Source organism: Anas platyrhynchos, chromosome 1 (assembly GCF_047663525.1).
Source record: "Anas platyrhynchos isolate ZD024472 breed Pekin duck chromosome 1, IASCAAS_PekinDuck_T2T, whole genome shotgun sequence".
Classification (NCBI taxonomy): domain Eukaryota; kingdom Metazoa; phylum Chordata; class Aves; order Anseriformes; family Anatidae; genus Anas; species Anas platyrhynchos.
The window spans coordinates 24,306,517-24,328,973 of NC_092587.1; the positions used below are offsets into that span (position 1 = coordinate 24,306,517).

At 39.6% G+C, this 22,457-nt stretch overlaps 1 long non-coding RNA gene across 2 annotated transcripts in view; it reads left to right on the forward strand.

Moving 5' to 3' along the window:
- The window catches only part of LOC140001554 (uncharacterized), a 53,900-nt gene that overhangs the window by 19,130 nt on the left and 12,313 nt on the right, over positions 1-22,457 (forward strand). For both annotated transcript variants that reach the window (XR_011806854.1, XR_011806852.1), the window contains exon 2: positions 17,036-17,196. This is a non-coding gene — a long non-coding RNA (uncharacterized lncRNA). The remainder of the gene's footprint in view (positions 1-17,035; positions 17,197-22,457) is intronic.

A 22,457-nucleotide genomic window follows, 5' to 3' on the forward strand; every position in this document is an offset into this window, starting at 1 on the left:
AAATCATCAGAGTTGGAGGTGGTATCCACGCCCACCTTATGTTTTCAGGTTAAGAAACTATCAGGTCCAGCCCATCCTTCTCCCTATCATTAACTAATCTCGATGGTAGGAGTTTTTATTTTGTCAACAAATCCCATTCACTCATAGGGTAGGGGTGCTAATGGATCTCAGAATTACCCTGCGTATATTCATCGCACTACAAGGAAACATTGCTGAAAGGAGTACGGAGGTGTCTGCATCATGGTACATTAAGGAATAATATGATCCCAAGTTTCTTTCCCTGGCTTTTCCCAAAGGTCACCACAACCTCATGTTTGCAGTGCTGACACAAGATTTTAGGCTTGTGTGGCCTCAGGCTCCTCCTCTAAATGCAGTCTAGATATAATTAAGTGTGCTTCGCTTATAATTATGTCTCTGATACTGACTTTCTTTTATTGATTGCCTTTGGGTGAGTCACTTAACTTCTCTACCCTTTTTGTCTTTCTCTCTTTCATGTTTAGAAACAGATATGGTAATATTTACTTGCTTGGCTTTGAGGCATCTTTCAGAGATGAAAAAGTGGCTGCTCAGGAAACTCTTTGAGGATGAAAATATTATGTACATGCTAAATAATAGTTCCCTGGGTGTGATGTAACAGCCCAGTTTCACTGCTGACTATTCATATTAATTTCTACAGTGTTATAAGATGGACTGCTCACACACTATAGACAAGCTTGTATATGAAATGAATAATGTGATGTTAGTCATTAACGCTCATGTAACTGTACACTGCTAAACTGTTTCCTCATTGTAGGTTCTTATCTGAGCTCCTAAGATCTCTGTAAAGAAAGAAAATGGAATGCATAAAACTTTCTAGGAGAAAATATGTTAGGTGGGAGCTGACTTACAGGTCAGCTTACAAGTAGATATTATAACGGTAAAGTCAGAGATGAGGAAGATTCCTCTAGTAACTTTGCCAGAGTTAAAGTTAGTTTAAATGCTGTAGTTAAATTAATTTACTTATAATATTTCTTAGAGAAACACATAATTTTTATTGTCTTCTGCCTAATTACAAGGTAGAAACAAGAATATTTCTCTTCTTTAAAATCTCTGTACACTGAGAAAAGCCCAATTACTTCTAAGCCAATATGTTGTTTAAGTGGTGGCTGTGAGCAGATACTTTAGGGAAAATGAAGAACAAAGTAGGCATTTGCAGTACACTTCTGCCAACACCCTCAACCTCAATCTCAGTAGATTTTGTTACCTGTAATTGACCTGTCTTCAAGGGTTTGTCTCTCTCCTTAGAGCCTGCTCAACACAGTAAAGGACATCTTTCCCTTTCACTGAATTAGCATTGTCCCAGTGACAACCCAGCCACAGCTGCACTGCATTACACAAGAAAATAGTTTTAAAAAATGAAAAAAAAAAAAAAAAAAAAAAAAAAGATAAAAAAAAGAGGAATTCACCAATAAATCAATTTCTCTGCACATTTTTCCGTATATATATATATTTTTTTCTGTTAAAGCAAAGGGGCTACACAGAGTGGGAACATGCATCAGTTAGCCCTATAGCTGTGTGTGAGAAATCTTATAAAATCATTTCTTTCCTTCCTGCCTGCCTGCTTTCCTTCTTTTTAAGATAAATGTATGTTTTAGGCCATTGTTTTATTCATCTTGACACTCATTCCCAATCCCATATTTTGTGACTTTCTAACTTAATATAAAAATGGAATTTGACAAATAATGATTGCAACAGTATCCATTTTGTTCAATTATCCTAAACTGAGTAAATATAAATTACAAAGCTTTGTCAGAAAATGCAAAAATAAATTAATATAATTTCATAATCAATGAATTTGTTTGGTATTTGCTGTATTACTCTTACACACCAACTTCAGCAACTGAGGCATCAACCCCTATGCTCTATCAACCCAGAGAAAAAACAAATATCCTGATATAGACTTCCAAAGTGTGTTTCCTATATGCTTTTCTTTCTGTTAATGCACCGAGTTATTAGTGCAGTACTAATGAAATCCATTTATAGCCTGTGTTGTCCAAACATTTGTCTGAGTGTTTCACATGCTATTGAGCTACACATCTAGGAGATTATCTGCAGGCTGTTCAGTGTGATACCCACTGTCTTCATGGCATACATCAGGGAGCTTCAAGCTTGCAATTAGCCAGAGACTTTAGCCAAACCACAACTGCTATGAGATTTTCATGTCCCCCATCTTATTGGAAAGAATGCTTAGAGAATGTGGAAAATGAAGAGAAAGAGATGCTCAAGAACAATGGATATACAGAAATGATTCCCTACTGTATTTTTTTTTTTTTAATTTTATACAAATATATATATATATATCCCCAGCAAAAGATGACTATCTTTTTACTGGGATAATTCATCTGATTTATCACAATCATGTTTGATGGTGACATGTATTGAAAAATATACATTCAATTCTTAGCCAGTTCTGCTCTTCCACAGCCAGATGGAAACTTGCTTCCCCCAGGTTCTGAATCTGTGCTATTGTAAAAGTTGTTAGAATCCATGCTGATTGAAACTGGTATAGTTAATTTAAGTCTGACTATCAGGAATTTAGACAACTTCAAGTGAAGATTCAGATGGCTGCTGTTAGCTATCTGTCACTCAGGTTACAGTCCACTTCTGGTCTTCTGGGACTGGTAATGTTAATGCAGCCATGTGATATCAAAGATACTTATCTTTAACGCAATATTGTAATGATTAATGAAACTGCTCAGAAAGCAGGAGTGATGGGTCGGTGCTTCTCCTGTCAGAGGATGACTGAGCCCTCTGGAACACCTGAATTCAGGGCTTTCAGTGGTCTAGAAATTAGGGCATTCTCTGTCCCCCTGAGAAGTGAGTCCTATGCTGCTGGCAGTAAAGCCAGATGAAAGCAATCAGGCAAAAGCCTGGCTCTGACCTCAGGATTACAGTACTTGCCTATGGTTAATAACCTCACTTTCAGCCTGATTTTGTTTCCATCCAACAACAGTACTCTGTAAAATTCAGACTCTTCTTGGGAAACCCAGAACCCCAGTAGCATGAGGCAGGAGACTCTTTTACCCAGCAGGGGAGGAAATGGCTTCATGTTGTCAATGACCTTGTGATTCTTGCTGTGCTTCTCAAGTGAAGAGACCAACACCCAGACCTGTCCCATGTCCATGAACCACCCAAACATCCCTACAAATAGGTGTGTGGAAAGGGAAAAGAGTAGGCCAGGAGAAGCTAGCTGTTAGTTCTGAACACAGCTAACTTTCCAGGTTGCTCTCAGGACTTATACTGTGCATATCTGAATGATTTACAAGACAGTAAAACCTCAGGTAGGAAATAAGTATTCCCCTTCCTGGAAGAGGTATTGAAATGTCTAAGAGCTCTCATGCTAAATAATGAGACATATAATGAAGTTAGGCTCCTCCAGAGGTAGGTAAGTGGTGGTGGAAAGCAGCTGGATTTACCCAGGCTGAACCGCTTTCTCTCAGTTTTGTTAGATTCCCTAACATGTTTCCTTTTTATTCCTTAATGGGAGCTGAACAAGCAAATCTTAGTGTCTTCCAAGCTAAATGAATTTTAGAAGTTAGAAAACCAGGATGTTTTGTTGCATTCTCCTCTCTGGGATGCTTAAATGTATAGATTTTTCAGAAAGTGTCCCTGAAGCTTCCTTTACACGTACAGCTGCTGCAGGTATTATTTATCCATAAAGACTGAATTAAAATAATAAATAAAGATGGAGTACGGAATTAATTGAGGTCAGATATATTTTCTTGTGAAAATCTGGTTTTACTACCAAATCAAATATTCACGAAGATTCATCCAAAATATTTTTATGAGGCTAATATTGCAGATCACTTTAAGGCAGCTAAAAATCCATTCCAACTTACAGAGAAGGTACTGCAAGGAAGAGAACTATACTGCAGGTAATTGTGGGAAATATATTTTAAAAGCTACAGATTAATGAAAATTGCTGTTTTCAGTTTAGCAGAGACAACCAACCAAAACAATTGAGTTATCAGAGAACTGAGCTGACATCCAAAACACTACCCATAAAGAGAAAGAAAAAATTCAGAACTGTCAAGGTTTCAAAGAAGGATTGGGTATTTTCAGCCTATTTAACTAAGAGTAGATATATAGTAGCTTCTGCCAATTTAACAGCATGTCTTTCAAACACTGGTGCACACAAAAGGTCCTGTTATTTTCAACACGACTAGATAAAGTACTGCATGTTGAAAGCATCTGAAGAAACAGGGCCTTTAGGAGTCATCTGTTTGGCTGATGAGTAGCATTCAAGTGTTCATTATTATTTTTTCCTTAAATCTTATTTTGGCTTCACATACGCATTAAATATATAGTTTATTTTAAGTATGAAATTAGTCTTTCTGCTGATCTTAAATATAATTGCTGGATAACCAGTGCTGCAAAGCTAACATTAGAAATCATGAACTAAGTCTACCGCTAGACATGAAAATAATGATCTCTAAGGTAACAAACTGAGCATTGACTTAAAAACATTTTTTTAATTCTGTAATCTTGTCAGAGCATCAAGATTCAGGCTTTCAAGCTCTTCCATAGCATTAAGGTTCATCCTTTCAAAATTTTCTTTTTACTCAAATAAACTAGAACATTATTCTTCACATTAGGAACTTAAGAATTTTCAGGTTCAACAATTTTCTGTAGATACAGCAAAAAAATTTAGTTTTATGGGTAATAAAACATTGTGTGGAGAAAAGCCTGAGTGTAGGCATCTAGGAGACTATACTAATTAAAAAATAAATAAATGTGTAAGAAATACTATCCTGATTATAATGAAGTACCGAACACAAATTATTTTCTGAAAGAAATACAAGGCTTGAAATTGTTTGCTTTGTTTTAGGGATGTTTTTACAAAAACACAAAAATAACAGTATACTGAAAACAGAGAAAGTTTCAGACAAAAGCTTTGTTTTCTGTTTGTTTACAACACTCTTCTGAAGCATCTCTTTAGTTTCTGTGGATACATGAGGAAGCGTAGACCAGTTCAGCTCTGGTTGTCCTATTTATGTTAAAGCCATGTTTTAGTATTAGGCACAGGACCATGGATATGTTCACTGTTCACTATGTTCATTCTTTCATTTTGATTGGCTTCTCTGCTTCTGAACACAGTTGTCATTTAGGTGAGCTTAGCAAACAGATATGATAAGCTGACTTTGGTGATTGTTCTGTGAGCTGACATTTGGCCAACAATAAATGAGACTGAGTAACAACTTAGCAACAACTGAAATTAAAACCGTAGCTGAAGAATACCTTGAATATGTGTTTCTATTACCTTTGTATTTTCCATTACCTTTCTTCATGAGATTTTCAACACTCTTAATAAGTCTGGAGGCTTTCTGTGCATGTGATGCTTGAAGGTCAGCTGCTGTGAAATCAATCATTTTAAACACTTTTGCAAAGTTTGATTAAGCAGGTTCAAGTGTCCTTCTGAGGAATTCTTTGGCATAGAAGTTCAATACAGTGTAGCTGTACCTGTAACATTAAAATTTCTGTTACAGAATACAGCTGTAGCCTTGCTCTACTTGGAAGGTTTGAGGATAATTGGCTTTTCCTGAAAGAACTGACCCTCTCCATTTAAAATATTTAGCTGTTGTCAAGTTTTCATCAGAAGTGTCTGTCATCCAGTCTAAGAACTAAGATATGGTTGTTTTTTGTTTGGTTGGTTTTGAATCCTTCTTCAGAATCATAAAATTATAGAATGGTTTGGGTTGGAAGGGACCCTAAAGACTATCTAGTACCAACCCCCTGCCATGACCTTGAACACTTCCAGGGATAGGGCATCCACAGCTTCTCTGGGCAACATGTTCCAGTGCCTCACCACCCTCTGAGTGAAGAGTTTCTTCCAAATATCTAATATAAATCTACTTTCTTTCATTTTAAAGACATTACCCCTTGTCCTATCACTACACTCCCTGACAGAGTCCCTCTCCAGATTTCAGGTACTTCCAGGTACTGGAAGACTGTGGTGAGATTTCCCTGGAGCCTTCTCTTCTCCAGGCTGAACGACCCTAATTCTCTCAGCCAGTCTTCATAGAAAAGGTGCTTCAGAATTTTGGCCATTTCTGTGGCCCTCCTCTGGACTCGTTCTAATATTTCCACATCCTTCTTGTGCTGGGGGCCCCAAAGCAGAATGCAGTACTCCAGGTGGGGTCTCACAAGAGCTGAGTAGAGGGGGAGAATCACCTCCTTCAAACTACTGGCAACACTTCTTTTGATGTAGCCCAGGATACAGTGGACTTTATGGGCTGCAAGTGCACATTCCCAGCTCATGTTGAGTTTTTCATCAATCAACACCCTCAGGTCCTTCTCTCTGAGAGGCTGCTCTCAATTCATTCTCCTCCCAGCTTGTGCTTGGGATTGCCCCAGCCCAGATGCAGGACCTTGCACTCGGCCTTGTTGAACCTCATGAGGTTTGCACAGGCCCACCTCTCAGGCCTGTCCAGATCCCTCTGAATGGCAGCCCTTTCCTTATGCATGTCAACTGCATCATACAGCTTGGTGTCATTGGCAAACTTGCTGAGGGTGCTCTTGATCCCACTGTTCATGTTGCTGACAAAGACGTTAAACAGCACCAGTCCGAGTACTGATGCCTGGGGAATGCCATTCATTACTGATCTCTTGGACACTGAGCCATTGACCACAAATTTTTTGAGTGTGACCATCCAGACAATTCCTTACCTACTGAGTGGCCTTTCCATCATATATGTCTCCAACATAGAGACAAGGATATTATGGGGACAGTGTCAAATGCTTTGTACCAGTCCAGGTAGATGATGTCAGTCACTCTTCCCCTATCCACTAATGCTGTAACCCCATCATAGAAGACCAAAAGATTTGTCTGGCAATTTCCCATTACACCCTTGTATGCCTGCCCACTTGTAATCAGTTGAAGGTAATTATCAGAAAATAGACTCAGTGCAACTGCAGATGGTCCATCTTCATAGGGAGAAGGACTGGATGTTTTTCACAGAAGATATAACTTCATATTTCATGTGGTATACTATCTAGTTTCCATGTTTTATTATACTTCCACGGGTTTTTTAAATATTATTTCAGGTGTGTTTCTTGATTTACAGTCTTGTTGCTCTGCCTGGTGAGGGATGTCCTATCTGAGCAAAGCTATTATACTGTTTTCCAGCAGTTTTTGATCCTACTATTGCAATACCAGTGACGTTTTCCTTCACCAAATCAGAATTCACATTTTGAACCTACATTTTTGTTGGGAGTTTTAATGAATGAGCTTTGGAGTCCCATGTCTTTAGCTTTTCCTTAATACTGAGCATCCCAAAGAAAACCAGAGATTTTAAAAGGCAATATTTATTATACAAGATAATCTAATTTGCTACACAGAGAAAATATAAAAAGGCCTTGGTCAAGAACAGGAGAAAAAGTATCCAGTTTTCCTCCTACACAATATGTCCCTTAAGACAAATCTTTTCCTTGCTTCCAGGCTTCATTTCTGTTGAAGCAGTAACCTTCTGAGTTGCAATAATCCTTCCCAGAAGGTTATTCCCATGCCTTCTGAGACCTGGCTGGCTACTCCTAGTTCTTGAATCAGCATCTCCACTTAAGCTTTATGCTGTTTTGCTGTTTCTCTTCTTCCATGTGCTACTGTCTGGAGCCTTCAGTGTTCATATATGTAAAAACTGTGACTTGCAATGATGTTTACTTAAAAGAAAAAAAAGAAAAGGGGAAAAAAAAAGAAAAACAACAACAACAAAGCAGTTGGTAATCTTGATACAGTGAGGACAAATTTGTGCTTCCTGAATGTTCTTCATTTATTTTTCAGCTTGCTCTTTTGGTCAGTTCAGAGCACAGATAGAAGGAAAGGCTGAAGGATGTAACTCTGGTAAGGGAAAGTTCAGAAGGTAAGGGGAAATGAATACTTTTACCCCACTTTAAATAGCAGCAAGATGCTCAAAGTAATTTCACCTAGTCTGGAAGACGAGTGAATGATTGTGTTGATTAAAGATGAAATATTCAAATCAAAGTTATCATTCACGAGTTTTATGGAAGAGTACATGAGGAATTTAGATCAAGTCAGAAAAAAATCATTATTTTCAGAGGAATTAGACTCTTCATCCTTGCTCAGTTCAGGTTACCCATGCCTTTAGTTGGAGAGTCTTACAATCAGCAGCAAATTGCATTCTTGAAATACACTTTTCTCATTTTTGATAACATATACTTGAAATTATGTAATTTTAGCTCTTTAGAAGCAGAGGGAACTTCATCCCAATCCCTGAGGTAGAATGGCAGAGATACTTACAAGGAAAAGTCTGTAAACAGAAGAATATTGGGCAGCTCTCTGATTCCTGGGCACAGAAGAATCTGTGGAATTAAGGAATACAAAAGTAGAACCAAGTATTTTTTGCCTTTAGAATGACTGATCTTAATCCCTTACTCAAAACAACACAGAGGCCTTGTTTGGGCACAGGCAGACATGGCAGGGAGCATCAAATGAAGTTAAAGGACAATCAGGAGATTAAGAGAGCCTGTTCTAGAAGATTCACACCAGCTGAATGCCTCTTAAATGTGCAAATATGGGATCACAAGGCATCCAGAAAACCCCAAGAAGAGAACTAAAAGACACAGGAAAAAAAAAAAAAAAAAAAAAAAAAAAAAGTAGCTTTCAGTATGTCTCTGTAGAGACACACAGAGGGTGAACTTCACCAGGAAAATAGAGTTGCCCTTATGGGGAAGCCCTGATTGCTGAAGTATTTTTCACATGCATGGGGAAGGAAAGGATGCTTGATGCAGGAAATACTTTCAAACTATCTGTGATTAGTACAGAAAACTAAATCTTGGTCTCCAATTTCAGAGTTACAAAGGGAGAAAGCTACGAATTAGTGAAGCATTGCTTTTGCTATGGTAATGAATTAACATAAAAATGGCACTTAGAAATTGTTTTTAACTCTACCTTCTTCAAAGGTCTAAGCATTATTTTCTATGTGTGTCAAGAAATCTGCTGTTTTCCCTTGTGATATATTCCTAAATATATACAGGGTCCAACGTTCCCAGAAATAAGGCTAAGAAATACAGAGAACTGGATGTTTGTTTTTTTATGATATTATTGTAGAATTCTTCTGTTGACATTTAATGCTCATGAAGGTGACCAGGGCTTCATTTTTTGAACTTGTGGGATTCAGAGTGCCATGCACATCTCAGGGACCCGGGGGAAAAGGGCAAAATAAAACTTCCCTCAATTTCTTAGTGTCTCCCTCCTTAGAACTCATTGTCACTACCAGACAGCATAGTCCCTGTGGTAGCTGAGCCTCCGGGGCTCTCCTTATCACAGGCTGAATCCAGAAGGAATCTGAGTCAGTGGCTCTAACAAGTGGAGAAAGGTAGCTGAATTAATTACAGAAAATGTCACAGAATCATTTAATATGCATTGAGATAGACTTTTCAGGTCAAGAGAACAAGATGCGTCTTGGGCTGGATCTCTTTCTCCAGAGGGTTTAGCAGAACTGAGAGGAGACTAACGGCCTCTTCTGTTATAAAAGTGAGATTATTGTTGTTGGTTTTACTCATAGAATGATAATTATAAAAAACACCTTGTAGTATGCAAGATTTCCATTCATTGAGGTTTTCCTGAAGATACTGAAGATTACTGTGGTTGTAGAGGGCTCTGTGTTTCAGAGTAAAACTGAAACTCTTGGGTTTGTAGCTAAAGCCAAACTACTTTGGGTATCTGAAGGACTTTAAGGGGTAAAGGAAATCTATTGCCTAAAGATCACTGAATAACAAGCAGAAAACTGGTTTAGTTTTCTCTTTCTTTTTTTTTTGTAACCATTTCTGGGGCCTCTTCTAACTCTTCAGCACTGTAGTTCCTTGAACAGTTTCAACGCAGGAGTATTTCTCCTGGAAGTAAGAAGACTTTCTCTCTAACTGCCTTTAAGCAATAACCTACAGCTTGTGCTGCCATTCTGCCTGGTTCTGGCTAGAGTGTTTGTGAGTGTCGTTTGTCGTTCTGCCCTAGGGTTAAGACATTTTAGAGGAGAGATTTAGCTTGAGTCTTTTTTTTTTACATTTGTATGCATTTGGCTAACCATGAGGATTTAGTGTCTCAAATCAAATGTCCATAGATTAACTCACCTATCCTCCAGTTACCATTCTGGAAGTGTATAGGTCTCCCTAAGATCCTGTGCCAGATGTACAATTTTCACGGAGGTACCTTAGATATCCTAGGGCACCTGACATATTACCAGGTACCAATTGAACTCCTGTCTAGGTCTCTATTAACCATAACAGAAGTTCATGCAGCCTTTAAGGGGCTCACCTTTAAGCTCCAATGCTGGAGACAAATACATATATGAGTGTGAATTGAAATTCATCCAGTGTTGCTGTGTGGTCAGGAAACTGACATGTAGTAAAATTAATCAGGTTTTTGCGCAGAGCATTTTCTTGAAGAGTGGCACATGGGGTGTGTTTTTCTCTTTGATGGTATGGATTGTTTACTTTTATTCTTGTTTAGTTCTAATCAGATCAATTCCCTGATCCTGTGTACTCACTCCACAGCCACACAAGGTGAGGGGTGATGAATGATAGGTGACTATGTTTGGGAGTATGACTGACCTGTACTGTCTGGGAGTGCTCCTGGACAATCAGTCTAATTGAAAAGTTTCATAATGTAATTTTCGACATAAAGTACTTACATCTGGAAAGAAGACCTTTATTTGTTTATTTATTTATGTACCTTTGCTGTGACGTCTGACACTGGAAAAAAAAAGTTACAGAACTGGAAGCTCATTCACACATTTCTATTGGATAAAAATTAATATTAAAAAAAAAAAAAAAAAAAAACTTAAAGGGAGTTTAACCACATTCCCTTCAGTGCTTGCTAAAACTTGATCATGTATGCAAAGAGAAATATAAGACTAGATTGAAACAAAATGATAACCTGAAGGTCTGTGCTCATCACTATAGATGAATAGAATGCAAAAACATTGCCAGCAGCAAGAGTGCAAATCTGTATTTTTCAGTCTGATTCACTTTTAATAATGCTGTAGAGGTTATGCATTAAAGCTAATTTTGCACTGAGAATCCCTTAAACATACACTATAAGATAGGAAACAAAAATACAGGCCTGTTGCTTTTTTTCCAACACCTCAGTGCTTTTAATTAAATAATAATTGTAATAAGTCATTAGTAAACTGGCAAAGAACCTGTTTGAAAAGACCTCACTTTTTGCATTGTCTAATACACTGTCTAATTGCTTCAGTTACAAAACTGAATACTGACCATCTTCAAAGAAGGATTCTGATTTTGCCAACCTGACAGTTAGGTACCTGGTTCTTTAGGCAGTGCTTAATAGCCCTGACTGAATTTCATATGCAATGAATGGAGGACTTTGTGGCTTAAAATCAAGATTCTTCTGCCAAACAGGTGGATATCATGGGAAAACCTGAAGGACAATTTATGCTTGAAGTTCTACCTCTCTTTACAGGATCTATTAGAGAGTCCAATTCTTGTATGATCTCTTCATTGTCCCTCTCAGTACATTTAAGTGCCACATTTATGAGTTCTGCAACAGTCTCCATACCTTTTAAATATTCCAGAGGTCACAGCAGTTCTTCTAGCATGGGAGGACGTTTGTCTTTCAGACCTTCCATAGGCACCTGAAGAGACTTAAACCCACACATCAAACATCCCAGGGAAGTTTCCTAATCATCAAGTTGTGGGCAAGATTAGTCTCCCATGCTGGGTCTTGGACTTGGCAGAAGGGAGCACAAGTTCTGTGTGTGGTGGGCATGGCAGGGGCTTGCTTAGGGAAGGGATCTGTTGACTGGGACATTCCTGTAGTTCATCAGTGGGTATGCACAGTAGCAAAATCTTAGGTGAGAACAGGAAAATTTAAAGCATTGAACTGTATTTACAGAAGAATATATTATGTAATTTGAGCAGTATTTGTACCATATAAACTTTTGTTTTGATGCCTTTCTTCCCTTACAAATTAAGAGTATAATTATATTGAGTGCAGAAGTATTCTTCTGAAGTATACTTCTATATATATAAAATATATATATTATACATATATAATATATATAATATATATCTATATTATATAGATATTCTTCTGAAGAAGTATTACCAGTCTAAAGTAGAAGAGAAATGGTAAATATCTTTTTTTTTTTTTTAATTTTCCATGTAAACAAGCTATAAATGTACCAAGAACAGTACCTTGACTGATGCAAGATGACTAATTCCATATGTTCTTATAGCTGTTCTTATTTCTGAGCCAATTGCCTGATGTAATAGATAGACAAGTCCCAATGCCTAGTACCTATTTAATTGAATTGTTAAGGCAAGTATTTTCAACCATTGCAGCTTTTATTAAGCATCCAAAAATGTGTTATACTGATATATTATATCACTATAATCATTATATTATATCATTATATTATTTTATATAAATATGTTATATAATATAACACATTTATATAAAATGTGTTATACTGCTATACTGATAAAGGATATAGTCACTGCTCCAATTTAATTGGTTTGATTGTTCATGACAGATCAAGCCAGAAATCAAAAGAATGGGAAGAACAAAGGAAGCAAGCCCAAAATATAACCTGTTAGCTTTTCTCTTTCTTCAGGAATCTAATTAGTTCAGGCTTTGTGCATACCTGTGTTTTTATTTTGTTAAACTAAATATATAAATAATGAGATGAAGATTGAAGAAAAAATATGTTGGGGCAAGAGTGCATGTGTCAGCACAGGGAACAGCAGCAGGGAAAAGGAAAAAAACAGAAAGGCAAAGCAAAATGGAAAGAAAGAGAGATCAACGAACAAAACAAGGAAAGATTAAGGAACTAATGTCAGGATGTAAGTCTGACTAGACAACAGATGTGGCAGTAAGGGAATGATGGAAAGAGGTCTGTTACAAGAAAGTCTGTTATGTAAAGTACTTCCAACACTGGAGCCCAAAGAGACCCCAGAGGTGATTGTTAGCAGCTAAATGCAGAACAAACTGTATTCTAACAATGTTGCCAATATCAGGTACGTGAAAGGTCAAAGTAATACTATAGAAATGTCATAAAATTATGGCCTGGAAGCCATATGCCAAGCCATTTTGGAACAAGTACCTGCTGAAGAAGTTTCACTCCAAAATTAGTGCAAGTAACAGAAGGTGATAGTTTGCATTGTGAAGCAGAATGGCAGCTGTCAAGTACGGAGTTTTTTTTTTCAATATGGGCTAGTCAGAGCAGAATAGGACCTGATGGATATTTCAGAAGTTTATCCTAATGCTCTGAACTCCATAAATAACTGAAGGCAACAGGTGCCAGCGTTAGGGCATGGCTTCTCAGTAATAAGAGACCCTGGTGGACTTGCAATTGCTTGCAGTGCCATTGTTCTTCTGGTTCAGTGCATATTCCCCAAAACTTTCACATCATAATGTAGAAGAACCTATATTTTCCAACAGTTACTTCTAAATTACTGATGACATTTTTTTTTTCAGCTAAATATTTTCTACTTGATGTACCATTTCTAATAGCTCTTCTTCCTTCTTTTTCTTTTCCTTTCGGCATACTCCAGACCTTAGAAATATGTTCCCAGCCTCCCCAGACTAATTATCACAGGTCTTTATTAAATATTGAGCACAACTGCCATATGCTACTTTTGATGGTGCACTCCCCACATGCACATAAAATGGCCATCTCTTCATTTTGTTGTTGCACTTTTCTTACACAACAAAACTGCTTTTGCAATGGAGCGAGCCAGTTGGCATGAAAATACCTGTCCTGTCAGAACAGTTCAGCACATGAAGTTCAAATAACCAATTAATCACTACATCTGCTTGATACTCCCCTTAGAGGCTTGCATTGTCTGAGCCAATCGTCTTTTAAGAGTTTCTCTTTATCCCTAGGCACTTATGACTTCATTTGATATGAATCTAATTAGGCACAGAAGAATGTGAAACGCAAATCATTAATACAATGGAACACAATTCTCAACACCAAATTTTACAGCAGCACCCATAGCAAAATTATTCTAAGAATTTCAAAGAGCAGGCAAAACTCCGCATGCTGCGTTACAGAGATCATACTTTCAAAGTGAGGCACACTGCTCTAGCAAAGAAGTGGGACCTGCAGACATATTGCTACCTGGTAATAGAAAGCTATTTAATGTTTAAAATCCTGGGCAGATGGACTTTAGTCTGCAGTTTGAAATAAAAACAGAACAGATACACTGTTGTTTTGGGCTGGCTGTCCCAGCTCCTTCCTGGAATTTCAAGAGAAGAACTATGAGATGTGTAATCCACCCTATGGACCATCTCTTTAGCTGCAAAGAACTGCCATGTCGATCATCATTGAGTCTGCTCCTGAAAATATTATGGACTGCATACTCAGAAGGAGACTATTGTATGCCTGTTGGCCATGGCTGCTGGTATATTTCTTCTTTATCCTTCTTTTCCCTTTTATTTTTGAAATAATTGTATGAATACCAAGGCAGGGTGTACATGATTAAAATTATTCTCCTTACAGTAAGCAATACGTGCATCTAAACTAATAGATACCTTGGATAGACACACTCCTACCTGCCTGTCTCTTTGTGCTGGTATGATGCCTACAAAGTAAAAATGCTTTTCTGTAAGCACTACTTCACAGTTTCAGGCTGACTATAAAAATTTTAATCCAATCCAGGTTTTATTAAAAAACTTTTTCAACTTATGTGTGGTCTTTAATTCTAATGACTGCACTCCTTCAATCATTTTTCTGAGAAGGGAGAGGTAAGGACTTCTGCAGAACTCATGCAGTTAAAGTCCCATGAAATCTTTGAAGCTGTTGCAGACTTGAGAGTGACTAAGCCTTCCAATTTTTGAGCAGTCATGCTGACAATTAATAATTTTATTTTCTAGTTCATTAAATTATGCCTTTCAGCATTTGGACAAAAAGACACATATTAAAAGTCAATCAAATCCAGAGTGATACAACATAACATTTAAAAAAAATCAAAACACATTTTAACATATTTGTCTAAAATGCTACTTTTCTTCATCCATCTACTTCCCAAGAAGGCAAATGAAGTGGAAGGTGTTTCAGCACAATCTTCCCCAAGACCACATGCCTTCAGATTCAGAAGTTTCAGTTGATATGGGGTGTGATTAGGCTTCCTAGATGAACTCAACAATTGTGATGAAGTCCAAAAAGGTGTATGTGTCTGAGAAAGGGAGGGGAAGAAGGGGTAGATGTTCCAGGTTGGTGATACAGTCTAGGTGAGACATCTGTACCATTCTTGTGTTCATATAGCAGTCCTTACTTCAAAGCTAATTATGTTTTACCACTGATGCCAAAATGAGCTTCATCATTAACCTCAGAGCAAGTAGCAACAAATTTTAAAGCCACTGAAGACAAAGGTATCTGTCACTTCATGAGCTACAAGTGGTGGGAAAATTGAGGGCACCTGCCTTCTGCATTTTGAACCAGATGTGATTTATGAATAGTCTTCAAATGGACATCATAGCACAATGCAGTCACTGAGTCAGAAAAAAAAAAAAACAAAAAAAAAAAAACAAAAAAAAAAAAAAAAAAAAAAAAAAAAAACAACACAGACTAACACATATGGCTTTGCTCTACTGTGTATATAAAACACAAATGTCATTCAGTATCTACATTCATGCTGCCCCTGTCCGCTGGGCTAGAGTGTGAGCTGGATGTACCCATCCTGCCTAGAAGAACAAAACCACTGTGTGAGCCAGATCTAGCCTGAACATGAATTTGCTTGCCTGGAAAGACAGTTGTCACATTCCAGACATGAGTCAGAACCGGTGTGTGGGCTATATGCCGGGAAATGTGCATTCATGTGAGAGGTTGGTCCATGAACTAGGATGACAGTACAGCTAACTCTACCAGAATTGCATCTTTTACATTCCATATTGTTGCCAATTCCTGCAGAAATGTCTTTAACACTATTCACAAGATCCTTCACACTTTTACTCTAAAACTAAACTTCCCTCAGGTCATAGAAATAGCTCCTTACAGTCCAAGAATAAGGGATCAAGGCACAGGTATGGCAGACCCCATTAGCCTACGGTCCAGTAGGGGTAGCAAACTCAGGAACTCATGAATCAGGTTCTTACAATTAATAAGCCAGTAGTGATGTCCATAAAATTCAAATTAAACAGAAGAGGTCTCAAATTCATATGACACATTTACAGAAGGCATTTATGGGCTTGTAGCTATCTCACACTGTTGAAGTTGTTTGTGTTACAACTTTTTGAAAACACAGTTTGTAGAATGCAGTGATATTCAATACATATACATAAATAATTAATATATATATATATATATTTATCCAGCCTTATGCATGCAAAACCTCAGCAAATCTTAAACAGTAAACTAACTGTATTCCACAACTTTTCAAGCTGACCACTTGCTGTGGTAAAACACAATTTATTTCTACACATGAGGATGGTCTAGTTCTGTTTACCTGATGCTGTGCACACCAGAGTCAAGTTCTGCTTCAGAAGTCTCATCATTGAGTGCAAGAAGAGTTTATGCTGAGTGGACTGCTGAAAGCCTTAGTCTCGGTTTTCAATTTTACCTAAACTCAATTATACAGACAACTAGTTCATTTATGAGGAAGTATAAGGTCAGTTTACTGAGGCAAACAAGAAAGTGAACTCTCACTGTTCATGTTCATACAAAGTGGGTAAATGCTATAATGTACAGATTAGAAAGTTGAACTCTGTTCACCTGGATTTACACTGCTGAGGGAAACACGGGAGCCATGGAGTAGAAGATGAAGCCTAATGATGTTCTAAGGTGTATGAAAAAACAAAGGCACTGGAATCTGATGTACAAAACCCTTAATATGTGAGAGGCATTTCTGAGGCATTTTGAGCATGTTTTTTTGTTTGTTTGTTTGTTTGTTTTTTTTTGCTATAGTGGTTTTTAACTTCTCACTGCAAACTTTTGTACTTCTTCTGTAAAGAAGTTCTTGATACATCTCCATTTTTTTCTCCATATTTTAATTTTGTGAATTTGATTTTTTTTTTTTTCAGCTGGTCTTAAGGGTTAAAAGGGGCTGTCCTAGAGAAGCTATTGGGAAGTTTGGACGGTCTGGAGAAACCTGCGCGAGGTGTCCCTGGCTCCTGTTCCAACTGGGCCGATGTAGGTACTCCAGCAGAGCCCTCTTGTGGACATGCAATGTGGAGCAGCAGCAGTAAGATGGATTTTTCCTTCCTTCCTTTCTTTTTCTTTTTCTTTTTCTTTCTTTCTTTCTTTCTTTCTTTCTTTCTTTCTTTCTTTCTTTCTTTCTTTCTTTCTTTCTTTCTTTCTTTCTTTCTTTCTTTCTTTCCTTCCTTCCTTCCTTCCTTCCTTCCTTCCTTCCTTCCTTCCTTCCTTCCTTCCTTCCTTCCTTCCTTCCTTCCTTCTTTCCTTCTTTCCTTCCTTCTTTCCTTCTTTCCTTCTTTCTTTCCTTCTTTCTTTCTTTCTTTCTTTCTTTCTTTCTTTCTTTCTTTCTTTCTTTCTTTCTTTCTTTCTTTCTTTCTCTTTCTTTCTTTCTCTCTCTCTCTCTCTTTCTCTCTTTCTCTCTCTCTCTCTCTTTCTTTCTCTCTTTCTCTCTTTCTTTCTCTCTTTCTCTCTTTCTTTCTCTCTTTCTCTCGCTCTCTCTTTCGCTCTCTCTTTCACTCTCTTTCGCTCTTTATCTCTTTTGCTCTCTCTTTTTTTCTCTCTCTTTCTCTCTTTCTTCTCTCTTTCTCTTTGTTCCTTCCTTCCTTGATTTTCTTGCTTTCTTTCTTGCTTTCATCATGCAGCTTGTATCATTTTCCTCAAATAGATAACAGTCAAAAATTAAAAAAATCCCCACTCTTCATTTGATAGGTCTACATGAGGCATTTCGTGGTAAAATCAAATTGCTTAGGGAGGATGCAGTCTTAGTCATAATTATCAATGTTGGCAAAAGCTTGTATGTTTGTGTTTGAAGGTCCTCATATTACATTGATAGAGGGCTCAGCTGTGCTGAGCCCTCGTGCAGCGGGCAGGCTACGACTTGGTTGCCATCACGGAAACGTGGTGGGACCAGTCCCACGACTGGAGTGCTGCGATGCCTGGCTATAGGCTCTTCAGAAGGGACAGGCAGCACAGAAGGGGTGGCGGTGTGGCTCTCTATATTAGAGAGTCTTTCGATGTTGTAGAACTCGAGGCTAGGAATGACAAGATCGAGTCCCTTTGGGTTAGGATCGGCAGGGACAACAAGGCTAGTGTCCTGGTCGGGGTCTGCTATAGACCGCCGAACCAGGATGAGGAGACGGATGAGGAGTTCTACAGGCAGCTGACAGAAGTTGCGAAATCGTCGGCGCTTGTACTCGTGGGGGACTTCAACTTCCCTGACATATCCTGGAAGCACAACACAGCCCAGAGGAAGCAGTCTAGGAGGTTTCTGGAGAGCGTGGAAGATAGCTTCCTGACGCAGCTGGTTAGTGAACCTACCAGGGGTGGTGCCCTGCTAGACCTTCTCTTCACAAACAGAGAAGAACTGGTGGAGGATGTGATTGTCGGGAACAGTCTTGGGCAGAGTGACCACGAAATGGTGGAGTTCACTATTCTTGGCGGGGCCAGGAAGGGAACCAGTAAAACCACTGTATTGGACTTCCGGAGGGCTGACTTTGGGCTGCTCAGGACACTGGTTGGTGGAGTCCCATGGGAGGCGGTTCTGAAGGGCAGAGGGGTCCAGAAAGGCTGGGCGCTCTTTAAGAGGCAAATCCTAATGGCGCAGGAGCGGTCTATTCCCATGCGCCCAAAGATGAGCCAGCGGGGAAGAAGACCAGCCTGGCTCAACAGAGAATTGTGGCTTGAGCTAAGGAGAAAAAAGAGGGTTTATAATCTTTGGAAAATTGGGCAGGCCACTAAGGAGGACTATAAGGATGTAGCGAGGCTGTGCAGGGACAAGATTAGGAAGGCCAAAGCTCATCTGGAGCTCAATCTGGCTACTGCTGTTAAAGATAACAAAAAACGCTTTTATAAATACATCAACACCAAAAGGAGGAGTAGGGAGAATCTCCATCCTTTACTGGATGCGGGGGGAAACTTAGTTACAAGAGATGAGGAAAAGGCGGAGGTGCTTAATGCCTTCTTTGCCTCAGTCTTTAGCGGCAAAACCGGTTGCTCTCTGGATACCCAGTACCCAGAACTGGTGGAAGGGGACGGGGAGCAGGATGTGGCCCTCACGATCCACGAAGAACTGGTTGGTGACCTGCTACGGCACTTGGATGTGCACAAATCGATGGGGCCGGATGGGATCCACCCGAGGGTACTGAGAGAACTGGCAGAGGAGCTGGCCAAGCCCCTATCCATCATTTATCAGCAGTCCTGGCTATCGGGGGAGGTCCCAGCTGACTGGCGACTAGCAAATGTGACGCCCATCTACAAGAAGGGCCGGAGGGCAGACCCGGGGAACTACAGGCCGGTCAGTTTGACCTCAGTACCAGGGAAGCTCATGGAGCAGATCCTCTTGGGAGTCATCATGCGGCACTTGAAGGGCAAGCAGGCGATCAGGCCCAGCCAGCATGGGTTTATGGAAGGCAGGTCCTGCTTGACGAACCTGATCTCCTTCTACGACAAAGTGACGCGCTGGGTGGACGAGGGAAAGGCTGTGGATGTGGTCTACCTTGACTTCAGCAAGGCTTTTGACACCGTCTCCCACAGCATTCTCCTCAAGAAACTGGCTGCTCTTGGCTTGGACTGGCGCACACTTCGTTGGGTTAGAAACTGGCTGGATAGCCGGGCCCAAAGAGTTGTGGTAAATGGAGCCAAGTCCAGTTGGAGGCCAGTCACTAGTGGCGTCCCCCAGGGCTCGGTGCTGGGGCCGGTCCTCTTTAACATCTTCATCAATGATCTGGATGACGGCATTGAGTGCACCCTCAGTAAGTTCGCAGATGACACCAAGCTAGGTGCGTGTGTCGATCTGCTCGAGGGTAGGAAGGCTCTGCAGGAGGATCTGGATAGGCTGCACCGATGGGCTGAGGTCAACTGTATGAAGTTCAACAAGGCCAAGTGCCGGGTCCTGCACCTGGGGCGCAATAACCCCAAGCAGAACTACAGGCTGGGAGAGGAATGGTTGGAGAGCTGCCAGGCAGAGAAGGACCTGGGAGTGATGGTGGACAGTCGGCTGAATATGAGCCAGCAGTGTGCTCAGGTGGCCAAGAAGGCCAACTGCATCCTGGCTTGTATCAGAAACACTGTGACCAGCAGGGCTAGGGAGGTGATCGTCCCCCTGTACTCGGCTCTGGTGAGGCCGCACCTCGAGTACTGTGTTCAGTTTTGGGCCCCTCGCTACAAGAAGGACATCGAGGTGCTTGAGCGGGTCCAGAGAAGGGCGACGAAGCTGGTGAGGGGCCTGGAGAGCAAGTCCTATGAGGAGCGGCTGAAGGAGCTGGGCTTGTTCAGCCTAGAGAAGAGGAGGCTCAGGGGTGACCTTATTGCTATGTATAAGTACATTAAAGGAGGCTGTAGAGAGGTGGGGGTTGGCCTGTTCTCCCATGTGCCTGGTGACAGGACGAGGGGGAATGGGCTAAAGTTACGCCAGGGGAGTTTTAGGTTAGATGTTAGGAAGAATTTCTTTACTGAAAGGGTTGTGAGGCACTGGAACGGGCTGCCCAGGGAGGTGGTGGAGTCACCATCCCTGGAAGTCTTCAAAAGACGTTTAGATGTAGAGCTTAGGGATATGGTTTAGTGGGGACTGTTAGTGTTAGGTTAGAGGTTGGACTCGATGATCTTGAGGTCTCTTCCAACCTAGAAATTCTGTGATCTGTGATAAACATATCATCAAAGGGAGTGTGAACAAACCATAACTTCTGTTTCACATGCTTACGCCAGCAAAACCACTTTTGTAGGTGGAAACAAGTTGATGGAGAGGTGTTTTCATTGGCAAGGTGAACAACACTAACAACAGTGGTGTCTCTTAACAAGGAAAAAACTCTTTCTCCAGGCACGGCTTGTGCTTTAGTTATAAAAATCTCTGATCTACTCTGAACAACAGAAAACTAAAACTAAGGGCCTTAATTGCTTAGGCCATGCCAGTGGAGTCTTATGCTAAGTCTAAGCCATTAGCAGTAAGCAGTAAGGGTGTTTGTTAGACTGTTTGTCTGGCAAAGTCAATACTTTCTATGCTCTGGAATGGTGTTTGAAAACTACTCCTGTGAAGAAATGGTTATGGTGGTGGAAAGACAGCTATGAAAATATAGCTGATTTTGCATAAGAGTTTCTGCCACAGTCCTGAGTTGTAGATTTAGTCCTTGGCTGCAATCTTTTTTTTTTTTTTCTTCGTTTTATGTTTTTTTTTTGTTTGTTTGTTTTCCCACCTAAGGAAGAATAGCACTAATTAAATTATTGGCATTTGCATTTATCACCTTCTGATTACATTTTAATACCCTTACTTTGTTCTTCTTTTCACTTGGCTTAATTATCAATTCAAGGATGTGCTGAAAAGTCAATAGCTACTTTCATCAGGACATCCCTGAGCATTGCTAGGACTATTTTCCTCAGCATTCCTGTGGGAATTTCCAAAGCCTAGTCTCAGAACACTATTAGCTCTTTTTTTAATTTTTTTTTTTTTTTTTTTTTTACAGGCCTATCTGTATTATATTAAACATTTATTCCTTAGGAGCTTGGAAAACACCAACGAAGCACAAGTAAATAACTTGCTGATACATTTCATATTAGAAATGAAATGTGCTATAGGCCAGTTAACTTTGTGTCTTCTGCCCCTTCATTTGCTGCCATCTTTCACTAGGACTTTGTCTTCGTGATAAATGACTAACCTATAAATTTGCTTGATGTCTTGAACTTTCCTCTCCTCTTTATTAGTTCTGGTGCTTCTTAACAAGGACCTTGCCTCTAACAACTTATGGTTGGGTAGTTCAGTTCCACAGCACTTGTAGGAAAGACACCTAAAGAGACCATATGGCAGCTAAGCCTCCTCAGTCACCAGAAAAAGTGATCCCATTAAAGCTGTATTTAGCTGGCACTAGTCCAGCCTTGTGAGCTTTGACAATAATGTTTCTGTGGCTGTCAAGGCAGAAGAATCAGATGTGGGGCTTGCGGGAAGATGCCCATAGGCTATACCTCACAGCATGTAGGGTTTGAGAGATAAGAAATCCACCAGAGAAAAGAAAGAAACAGGCAGAAAGTGGTGCAGCTGATATTTTGACCGAATTGTTATGTTTAAGAGGTTGCAATAGGAAAAAAAAAAAAAAAAAAAAAAAAAAAAAAAAAGTAAATTAAAAAGTGATTATACAAGAAATAATAGAAAATGTGAACAATTTGCAAACAGTCTCAGTGACAGCTATTGTTTGTTTCCTGATACAGCCTTGTATTAGGATGCTGAAAAGGGTCTTTGGACATTGTGCATTTCACTGTTACATGCCATACAGTTTATCTTGGCTCCTATGTAGTCAGAATTTCAGACAACATAGGGAATCCTAA